Here is an 11,759-nt window from a genome sequence, read left to right on the forward strand (position 1 = left end):
CCTGCTAATTAATATGAAGTAGTTCATCCAAAGACAGCCCTCTGTTACCTGTCAGAGTGAACCTATTCATAATCCTCAAACCAAATCATGGTTCCAACATAGGTTTATAACCAAAACCTTTTATTCTCAAGAACAATCTGTTCTTCCCAAAACAGTTTAAAACTCTTGTTTTTCCACAAACTCTTTCAAACTGTTTTAAAAACCTGGATACTGTTTAATTCTCTCCAAAACAGTTCCAAAATAGATTCAAACAGCAACTTCTCAAAGCTATTGAAGAACACAAATCTGTTTCATATTTATCAAAACCAGATTCCAAAATAACATCATCATAAAACTGTTAAAAACAGTTTATCATCTTAACCTCAAAACCAATATCAACTCAACAGTTGATATYATTTCCAAAACTGTTTTTAAAGAAGTAAACTCTTCTTTATCTTTCCAACAATAACAATAACACCTTTAAAACTATCAAAATAGTTTTACCATCTTTTCTTCAAAATCAACATCAAAACTCATAGCATATAATCAGCAATAAAACTCACAGTTTTATAACAAAGGTAGTTTAAAAACTCACAGTTTATACTCAACAGTAGTTTAAAACTCACCTTATCAAATAGCTTTCTTGAAGATAATCACACAGTAAAAGCTTTAATCTTAGCACAGAGTCTTCAAGAATACTTTAACTCACACACAGGTTCTTTTCTAAGAGAGTGACAGTGATAAAAATAACATTATCAAACTCTTCTTTAAATATCCTCACCTAGGCGGTGGAGGATTTTAATAATAAAACCTTAATGGCGGTGAAAGCTTTTGGTCCAATAGAAATAATCTTTGGGCGGTGGTTTTGTATTATAAAATTCATGATTTCTTAACCATGAAGTCATAATGATTTCACCCAAATAAATAAACTCAATAAACACCACCTCATGCATGCTTCATACTACATGCATACACGTATAATTCATATATGTCATGTCATCTTTGCATATATACACATACACAATATCATGCACTTCAATTTAGACATGCATATTTCACGTAATTCACATAATAAGCATATATAAATTACCTCAACCCAGGTTATGTGAAACCTGGTTATAACAATCATCACCAGTAGCAGTGATGGAAGGAGCATCATCCCTAGGGATGGCATCAACAACCTCAACTAAAGCAACTTCGGTGGTCAAGATTACAGGAGCAACAACTGCTTCCGTTCTAGGAGCCTCAACTTTAGCTTCAACTGAAGCTGGTACTGGACCAACAGCCGTAGAAGGAGCAGGAGCATCATTAGATGATCCACCAGTGTTGGAACTCATCTCCCCCTCTCTGGCTAATACTTGAGTGAATTCGCCAGACATTGAACTTTCTTTGGCCGATAATTCCTGTTCCCCATGAGTTTCTTGTCTAGAACCTCTACCTCTTCCTCGACCCCTGATGCGACTTCGTGTTTATCGTCATCATATTTTCCAAGTCTTCCCCTCGAGTCACATTTTGTCTTCCCCGACCCCTTCCATAACCAATAGAGGTCCTTTCTGATTGATTGAGATTATCTGCCATTTCTCAGTGTATAACTTTTTCTGTTACATTTAAACAGACATGATTATTCTCATAATCAAAACATAATAACACATTTATCCTCAAGTCTATCCATAACTCGGATTATATCAGTCATATACAATCTATCTTTCTCATAATAGGTTCAGCTATAACATATTCCCATGTTAATAGACCCAGTGAAAACTATTATCATATCTTTCACACCTCTAGTTTAAGTCTAAGTATTTCGCAAATACCCAAATGCCTTAAACTAAGGCTCTGATACCAACTGAAAAAACCCACAATTTCCACCATACAGATAATCCACATACATATACTCATAAACAAAATATAGTATTGTTACAAAACACAAACAAACAAAAACTTTCTTTACTACATTTGGAAACAACTGAATTTTATCATTTCTAAACTTTTCCCTTGCCCTTATCCTGTGAGGTTCGATTATCTGCAAAACAGGTTAGTCCAACAATTGAGCATTAGACCCAAATGGTCTAGTGAGTGTACAAGTCTCATACAATAACATACTATCCAAACTAGCAGTTTAGAATCAAACCTGTACAGACATAACATTTTATCTATATTTATATAGATTCTTTTTGTGACACCTCAATCTCCACACATTGCATATTACATAGAATTCATTCATAGAATACATAGATTCCCACATAGGTCCAAAATTTCAAGAGTCTGTGCTACAGGTTATGATACAAATTTGCATAACTTAAAAWTTTSWAAATACATGCATTTGTAAACTAGCATCGCTCTTCTCCAAAACACATCTAGATTTGGTCTTCAACATTTAAGCACATAAGGGAAGTAATCATATAATGCTTTTTCCCTTATCGATATCATAACTGGTATTAGCTGAACACATATTTTTGAAAACACAAAATGTGGGTTAGACAAAAGTCTAGTGAGATTTCCTTTTTCATGCTATGCAGGGTGAGATCACCAAAAACATTCATCAAAAAATCTCTCTATCATAATGAAGAATAATAAAAGAATCACATCATGTTTAAGTCCATCAGACTTCTTGTTCAAAATCCCATACTTAGAAAAATAATGGTTTTCCAGTCCATCGGCCTCTGGTTCCAAAGTGTTCATCGGGCCTCTGGTTCCAAACCATACTTAGAATATTTTTCAATAAGCATGACCAGAGCTCCTCTGATCTTTCTACCAGAGCTTCTGGTTAGTCGACCAGATCCTCTGGTTCCTCGACCAGAGCTTCTGGTTGTACTTATGAAAACGAACCAGAGCCCCTCTGGTTTGATTTATAGAAATTTCTAAGTATAGAGACTCTTTTGAAATATCATTTTAAAATTACAAATATAGCACTAAGCTTGTTTCTAAAAGATATAAAGCTTATTTTCAACTAATAATTTATAAAAGATTTTGCAGCATTTTTAAATCAATATCCAGAATCTTCTGGTTCCTTGCAAGGTACAACCAGAGCTCCTCTGTTTCCTCATAATCAATGCTTTTACCCAAAACATTTTTATTCACAACCAACAGTCATGAACTATATTATCTCCAAYCCCATAACATCATTACCATCATTTCTACTAAAGACAACATCTCTAAATCCTCAAATCACTGAGAAGTGAGAACTTAAATCTATTGTAACTTTAATAGATATCATAATAAGAGTTAGGCCACGCAGATTCGTGTTCTTAATTTTTTTTAAATCTGTGTTTTTGATCCAATTTTTATGTTAAAATCTTTTATTTTTGTGGTTTTGGGTCTAATTTGCTCTGTCCATCCAGATTAGGCCCATCCGGTTTATAGATTTTTTTGAACTTTAAATCGCTCAGCCCATCTTTAGGCCCATCCGGATTAGTCTTTGCTTCATCCGATTTACCTAATCCGCACAAAATCCTTCATCATTCATCCTTCACAGGCTCAAGAAATCGCACACTGTTATTTGCTTCATCTTCATCGCCATGTTCATCTTTTACATCGAAGTCTAAATCGCACAGAAATCATGTTTTCATCGCACAAGCTCTAGGCGATTTAAGTCCTTCATCTTACGAAGTTTAATCGGATATTGTTAAATCGGTTGGTAAACTGTGTTGTAACCGGGTTTCATCGCATAAGGTGTAAATGATTTAACCTGTAAATCGATCAAAGTGTAAATCGGTCAAAGCAGAGATTAAATCGCTGTCTGTTTTTTTTCACCCAAGCATACCAAGTTAGGCGGATGTGTGTAAATCGATCACAACTTGAGAGATTGTGTTTAAATCGGATACTGCTTAAACGATTTAGAGTGTAAATCGCTGACAGCTTGAGCGGACTAGAATTAAATCGGTCATAGCTCAAGCGATTTAGTGATTAAATCAGTTACAACAGGTTTCAGTTTGAGCAATTTAGGATATTGTTTTGAGCGATTTAAGTCACATCTTGTTCGATTAATGATACAGTTTATCGTTCAGCATCCAATTTTGCCATCATCGCACAACCTCACAGGTTAAATTGCACATCACATTGATCGGGTTTTGAATAATTCGCTCATAGGTCTAGTCGATTTCTTGGTTTATCGCACAAAAGCATATCACACTCACCTTGAAGAATTGATAATGACCGGATTTTGTTTGCCACTTAGCTTTCCAAATTTGCTCCCAAATTCTTTTTCTTTCCTAATGTAAGAGTGTGTAAACTTTTCTCTGATAAAACCATTTAGTAATTATAGAAATATGGAGAGTTGTGGGGCGGTTCATACCGCTGATTCCCCTACTTTTCCCATCAAACTTTAAAATAAACTAAAAACACTCCCCCACACACACTCCTACACAAAATATATATATAATCCAAAAATCTTAACTCAAAACTCGAAACCCGAATATTACAACATTCCCTCCTTAAAAGAATTCCGTCCCGGAATTTCATTTAAGCAAAAAGGTAGGGATACTTCATCCGCATTTCTGATTCTGATTCCCAGGTGGCGTCTGGTCCTTTATGATAACACCATTGAACCTTTACTAACTTGATTTCTTTATTTCGCAACTTTTTCACTTTGAAATCAGTAATTAGTTCAGGGGTTTCTTCAAAGCACAATCTCTCGTCCACCTTTATTTTGGTTAACAGTGGACTTATTAGACACTTCCTCAAATTCAACACATGAAATGTGTCATGGATTCCACTTAACTCTAAAGGAAGTTCTAATTTGTAGGCCACTTCCCCAACCCTTCCAATGATAGGGAATGGTCCAATGTACTTTGGACTTAATTTTTCTTTCATACCAAAACGTACCATTCCTTTCCATGGCGATACCTTTAACATTACTCTATCACCTTCTTGGAATTCAATCGGCTTTCGACGTTTATCTGCATAACTTATTTGTCTATCTTGTGTTTCCTTCATTCGCTCTCGAATTACTCCTATTTTATCTACAGTTTGCTGAACTAACTCAGGCCCAGCTAACTGTTTTTCACGAATTTCGTTCCAACACAAAGGAGTTCGACATTTGCGTCCATACAGAACCTCGAAAGGTGCTTCCTGAATACTTTAATGGTAGCTATTGTTGTACGCAAATTCCACCAGAGCCAAATGACTATCCCATGACCCTCCAAAATCAATGACACATGATCTCAGCATATCAATGACACATGATCTCAGCATATCTTCTAATGTCCATCTTGTTGTTAATCGTCTGGCATAAACTGCTTACCATTGGGTGATCTATGTATTGATGATGGGTTGTAATTTGGGCAGCAGATGTTTCTTCATCCGATTTCAAGGAACCAGGTAATTTTGATCATTGTTAATCACATTATGTATTGGGTTGTTTAGATTATACAATCTGTAGAGAAGATTCCCATTTCAAAGAAATCTGTTTACTACTTTGCGCTGCTATTTACTTCAAGTGTTTGTAGCCATTTTGAAAATTGTTTAAAGAAAAGATTGTATAGGACATACCACTCGTTGAGATGGTGAATTGCATAAAGCTGCTCAATAGGTCATTGCTCAACAAGTCTTGGATTATCTCCATGTAAATTTCTGTGTATATACTTCTGTGTGTATACTTCTGTGTATGGTTCAACAACACTCAACAGTGCTCTACAGATTTTAGCTACAAGTGCCATAGGATCTGGCATGCCTGTTTTGAAAGGAGATTTTCTATAGCAGTGTTGTTCTCAAGAAGGTGGAGACAGAACAAGCTTGGGTTAATAAGACTTCCAGGAGTTGAAACTTGGAATGGAGAGTTGATGATAAATATGCATTATTAAGACAGATGCATTATTGAAAACTTACAGGACAGATCACAAGTTCTGAAGAGAAGCTGCATGAGAGTTAAATGCTTTATTGAGATAGATGATGATTTCACTGATTGTGTGGAATTGCAACCAGAGTTTAAATAGTTGAAACTTCGAAAGAACAATTGGGTTTGATTCAAGGTACATGAGTATTGTCACTTCTATAGACAGTTGCTAACTGGAGGTTTGGGGTTGGACTTAGACGGCGTATCAAAAAGCTCCATAAGCCACCAGGTTTTCTGCTGGACCCATCCATCTCTATATTTGATTGCCTCTTGTTGCATCTCTGTATTTTAGTCTCATAATCAGCCACTGGATCAACAAGAGAAGCTCCATTGGTGGCACCATTATCAATATCAAAAATGCATAGTTGATGTTTAGTAGGAATCTCGTTTTCAAAGTCAGTCTCGGTTGATTTTTTGGCTGGAATGGATGTCTGGTGAATAATTAGCAAACTCAATACTACAGTCCCATTCTTCTACCTTGGTTTAGGGACTTGCTACATACCAGTACCTTCTCATCAGCATCAGCTTCTAGACAAACATTCATTATATGATATGGGTTATGAAAAGATGTATTTCTTGCACAGTCTTGATTGGATTCCTTCAACAAGCAGCTGTTAAATTTAGGAACTTATCTTGCATAAAACTTTGGTGATTTAGAATATCATTAGCCAAAGGATTGCAAAGTGAAAACAGTAATAAGAGACTGTTGTAAGGTGCTGGTAACAGCAAACGAGGGTGAAGAGTCTGTCTGTAATGTTACAGTTTCTTATTTTTACAGCTGAGAATGGTGATCTGTAATATTCGATTCTGTTAATCAGTTGATTAGATAGTTAATTTCGAAATATTCGGAATATTCTTTTGTTTGTGTGAGAGAAGGTTTATATTTGGTTTAATTAAATAATTTATTTATTATATGGGAGGGGGAGTCGGCTTTTTAGGGCCGCCTCATGTTTTATACCCCTTACTATTTACAGTAAGTGGGGGTTGAAGAAAAAGGGTTTTCTGCATCCTTTTTTCAATTTGGAAGAATATTCATACCGTTATCGGCTGAAAAAAGGGATCAAACATCAACCAGAATTCTTGTTTGAGGTGAGTGTATTAAGCTTTGAAGTATTAATTGTTGCATAATAATTCAATTGCTGTTGAAACTTGTTCGTTATAAACTGCAATACATATTGCCCCGGTATTCCTTAAACCGGACGAAGAGTGGCCGGATATCTAGTTTAAACCGGACAAAGAGTGGTCGAATATCTATCTTAAACCGGACAAGTCTCAATCGTAGTTCATCTTAAACCGCTCAAGTGTTGACCGGGGTTCACTCTAAATCGCTCATGTATCAACCGAGTTCATCTAAATCGCTTATGTGTTATCCGATATCATCTTAAATCGCCCAAATGTTATGCGGGTTAGAGCTAAACCGCTCAAGCCATGTCCGGATTACCTCTTTTTCTTCTAAGTCGTTGTCCAGATTTCATATCCGGACAGTGATGACCGGATTTCTATATACGGCTGAATTTTGATTAAGTTCCAATCCGTGAGAGAGATGTAATGGCGGTGTAACCGCGAGAGAGATGAAATAGCGGTGTAACCGCGAAAGAGATGTGATGGCGGTGTAACCGCGAGAGAATAGATAAATGTTTATATCTGTACAGGTTTGATTCTAAACTGCTGTTTAGAAAGTATGTTATTTATTTGAGATTTGTACATTCACTATACCTTTTGGGTCTAATGCTCAGTTGTTGGACTAACCTGTTTTGCAGGTAATCGAACCTCGCAGGATAAGGGCAAGGGGAAAGTTTAGAAATGATATAAATTCAGTGGTTCCCAAATGTATTGGAGAAAGTTTTTGTTAGTTCGTATTTTGTAAACAATATTACATTATGTGTTATGAGTAATACCATATTGAAACAACCCCCAATTTCCACCATACAGATAATCCACATACATATACTCATAAACAAAATATAGCATTGTTACAAAACACGATCAAACAAAAACCTTCTTTACTACATTTGGGAACAACTGAATTTTATAATTCCTAAACTTTTCCCTTGCCCTTATCCTGCGAGGTTCGATTATCTGCAAAACAGGTTAGTCCAACAACTGAGCATTAGACCCAAATGGTCCAGTGAGTGTACAAGTCTCATACAATAACATACTATACAAACTAGCAGTTTAGAATCAAACAAACATAACATTTTATCTATATTTATATAGATTCTTTTCCTCTCGCGGTTACCTCGCCATTACATCTCTCTTGCGGTTACACCGCCATTACATCTCTTTCGCGGTTACACCGTCATTACATCTCTCTCGCGGTTACGCCGCCATTACATCTCTCTCGTGGTTATGCCGCCATTACAACTCTCTCGCGGTTACAAGACTTCACAATCATAATCGCTTACCAATTCCAACCATCTTCTCTGACGCATATTCAGGTCCTTCTGATGGAACAGATGTTGCAAGCTCTTATGATCTGTGAAGATTTGACATTTCGTTCCATACAAATAGTGCCTCCATATTTTCAAAGCAAACACTACTGCCGCTAACTATCTAGAAGCATAAGCTATTACCTTTCCACGTTGCATTAGTACACAACCCAAACCCATCTTTGACGCATCACTATATACCACAAAATCTTCCATTCCATCTGGCAAAGATAGAATTGGTGCACTGCATAACTTATCTTTTAACATCTGAAAGGCCTGAGCTTGTGCTTCATCCCACTCATATTTTACATTATTTTTAGTTAGCTTTGTTAATGGAGTGGCTATACGAGAGAAATCTTGTATAAACTTACGATAATATCCAGTCAATCCAAGAAAACTTCTGATTTCAGTTGGAGTCTTTGGGGCTTCCCATATCTCAATGGCTTCAATTTTTAAAGGATCCACCTTAACGCCTTCTTTTGAAATAACATGCCCCAAAAACTGAACTTCTCGCAGCCAAAATTCACATTTTGACATCTTGGCATACAATTTCTCTTGTTTCAATAATTTCAGAAGTAATCTCAAATGATGAGCATGCTCTTCTTCCGATCAAGAATATATTAGAATATCATCAATGAAGACAATCACAAATTTATCGAGATAGGGACGACAAACCCTATTCATCATGTCCATAAAAGCTGCAGGCGCATTTGTGAGTCCAAATGGCATAACCAGAAATTCGTAATGACCATAACGTGTATGGAATGTTGTTTTCGACAAATCCTCATTTCGAATCTTTAATTGATGATAACCTCACCGTAAATCAATCTTTGAAAAATAAGTAGCCCCAACCAATTGATCAAACAAATCATCAATTCTTGGGAGAGGATACTTATTTTTGACTGTCAGTTTATTCAACTCCCCGTAATCAATGCAAGAGAATTCGTCCAAGTGCTGACGCTGGAGAACCATTACCTTCTCTAGCCTTGACAAAGCACCGGCTAGAGTTGTCATTGCCTCACGCATCTCATAGAGCTGGGCACGATCATCAGCAAAGAAAGAAGATAAGATCATTGGACCTGGTTGACGGACAGCATCCAGGATCTGCTAAAAAAAGTCCAGTCTACTGAACGGCGATAGCCTGGGCATCACCAACCCTGCTTGAGAGAGCAGCAATGGCATCGGTGTTGGCTTGAACAACTTCTTGGAGAGTCCAGAGGTGACTCCGAACATCTTGAACGTTCGCCTGGATAGTGAGGAAGCTCACATCAAGGTCAGCCTTGCGGGGCATCTCCTGGTGGACTTCGGTTATCCTGCAGAGAATGGAATCAACAACGGGGAGGAGAAGTTTGATATCAGATGCCATATCATAGTCATCATCAATCTCTTCATCCCCTCCATCTTCTTTCTCACCCCCGTCCTCTTCCTCTTCCTCAGCATCAGACTGATGTGTAGAAGAAGGACCTGCAAGAAAGGAAGTGTGAGCAAACGGCTCAAGGTTAGTAGAAATGAACGGGTAGGAAGATGGAGTACCTGAGGGGCCATCAATGACATCCAAAGGATTGTTACTGGTGTGAGCAAAGATGTCGTCGAGAGGATGGACATCTGTATACTGAGGAGCATCAAGAGAAGCAACCTCAGGTCCAGTGGTGTGTGTCTCAGTATCAAGGAGGACAATCACTGATACATCATCGAAATATGTAAAGACCAAAAAAGGAGGAGAAGAGAAAATGGTTGAGAAGAGACGTGGGTGTTCAACGGTGGCGGTGCTGATATTCACACCTTCAGTGATTTGGGTCACTGAGGCGGTTGGGGTAGGTACCATTGATACGACAGTGATGGGAGAAATCACTGAAGAGATGGGAGGGTTAGCTAAAGACGCCTCGGGTTAAGGCTAGTTTCAATAGCTGAAACCTTTAGAGAGGCTTCATCCAGAGGCGTGGCTATCCCCTTTTTGGACTTCTTGGCTCTCTAAGGAGAACCAAGAGTTAGTTGAGAGGGTCATTTTGAAGGTGTTTTGGTGGCTTGGCTGGACTGGGGGGGTTTTCCCTTGCCCTGACCACCTGAGGAGATGAGGTAGTGATGGACACAATAGAAGTTAGTGCCACATTACTGTCCCTCAGCTTATGATCGAGAATCCTGGATCCAAGCTTGGAAACCTGGAGGTGTCCTTCCGTGGAGTAATGATCTTTAAAGGCAAGCACCATCGAAAGGAACCTGGTGTAAGGCACCTTCTTTTCTCGTTGGCGCTTGTTCAACTTGGGCACCAGGTCAACGAAAATGACTGCAACATAATTTATATTGCGACGCTGAACCGCAGATATGCCTATGGTTAAGGCGATCCTAGAGGCATGGTCCTTACCTCCAGTTTTTCTACCCATGCACTGGATGAAATGAGAGAACAGGTATTGCCAGATAGCTAACATCTTGTTCTTCTCAATCTTGGACAAGGACTTCATGGGAGCATTTGAGTCCTTCTTCATTGGCCATTAATAGCCAATGGCGTCGAGACACTCGATGATCTCGGCCGTTGTGGGTTCACTGTCGTAGGGGAGTTTGGGAAGACGAAGAGTCGTCCTCAAAGTGTTGACGSCAAACTTCACTTCCATGCGGTTGAAGGTGAAGTTGATCTACTCCACTTGGCGTCCAAGCTTGACCTCGACATCGACGACTTCAACAGTGAACCAGAACTGCTGAAGAAGTTCTTTCACCATGATGGGCTCATGGTTGAGTGCGAAGCCCAGTGACGACTACTTGAGGAAGTCAGCCGCTTCTTGATAATCCGCCTTTGATGAGGGGATATCCAACAAGGCAATGTGATTGTTGGCCTTGAAGGAGACCTCATCGAGARAGAAGTTGACATTCTTGGCAGCCATCTATTTGTAACAATAAGAATAAGATAAACAGATTGTTAGTATAAACCAAGATTGTTTGGGAGAAGAATATAGAATTTTTTTTTTGAAACAATGAAAACTTTTTTTGAAAATCCTTAATGAAGATTTAGGGTTTTTCAAGTGGAATATGTATACAGAAACAAGATTATAACCAAGAAAGAGTTGATTAAATAATCTTTGTTGTTTAATGTATTAAGAGAACAAGATTCTTAAAACAGATTAAACGTTTCTTATAACAGAATATAAAGAAGAAGAATAAGAAGATGTTGACCTTAGTAGTTTGGAGAGAAAGGGTCAAAAAGAGAGTTTGAAGATTGAGAGAGTTCTTGCTGTGGACAAATCTTAGCAGAGGTTCRTCTAAGAATTTTGAAAGCGTAAAGAGAAAAGTGGAGAAGAAGTCTCATATTTATAGGTAGGAGGAGAGAGAAGGATTATGAGAGGGTAAAAAGACGACGGTTCGGGAAAGTGGTCATGATGAAAAATACCACGTTCTCATCCATGATTGGATGGCATTAAATGAGGTAGCGTAATGACAAAATCGTTTGCGCGTGATGGGTTGTGGAAACCACAAACACAAACAACAATCAGGACTAAAAGCAAGTATACAAATAGTCCCAATATCGT

Source organism: Cynara cardunculus, unplaced genomic scaffold (genome assembly GCF_001531365.2).
Source record: "Cynara cardunculus var. scolymus isolate 2C unplaced genomic scaffold, CcrdV1 Un_Scaffold_3892, whole genome shotgun sequence".
NCBI classification, from domain to species: domain Eukaryota; kingdom Viridiplantae; phylum Streptophyta; class Magnoliopsida; order Asterales; family Asteraceae; genus Cynara; species Cynara cardunculus.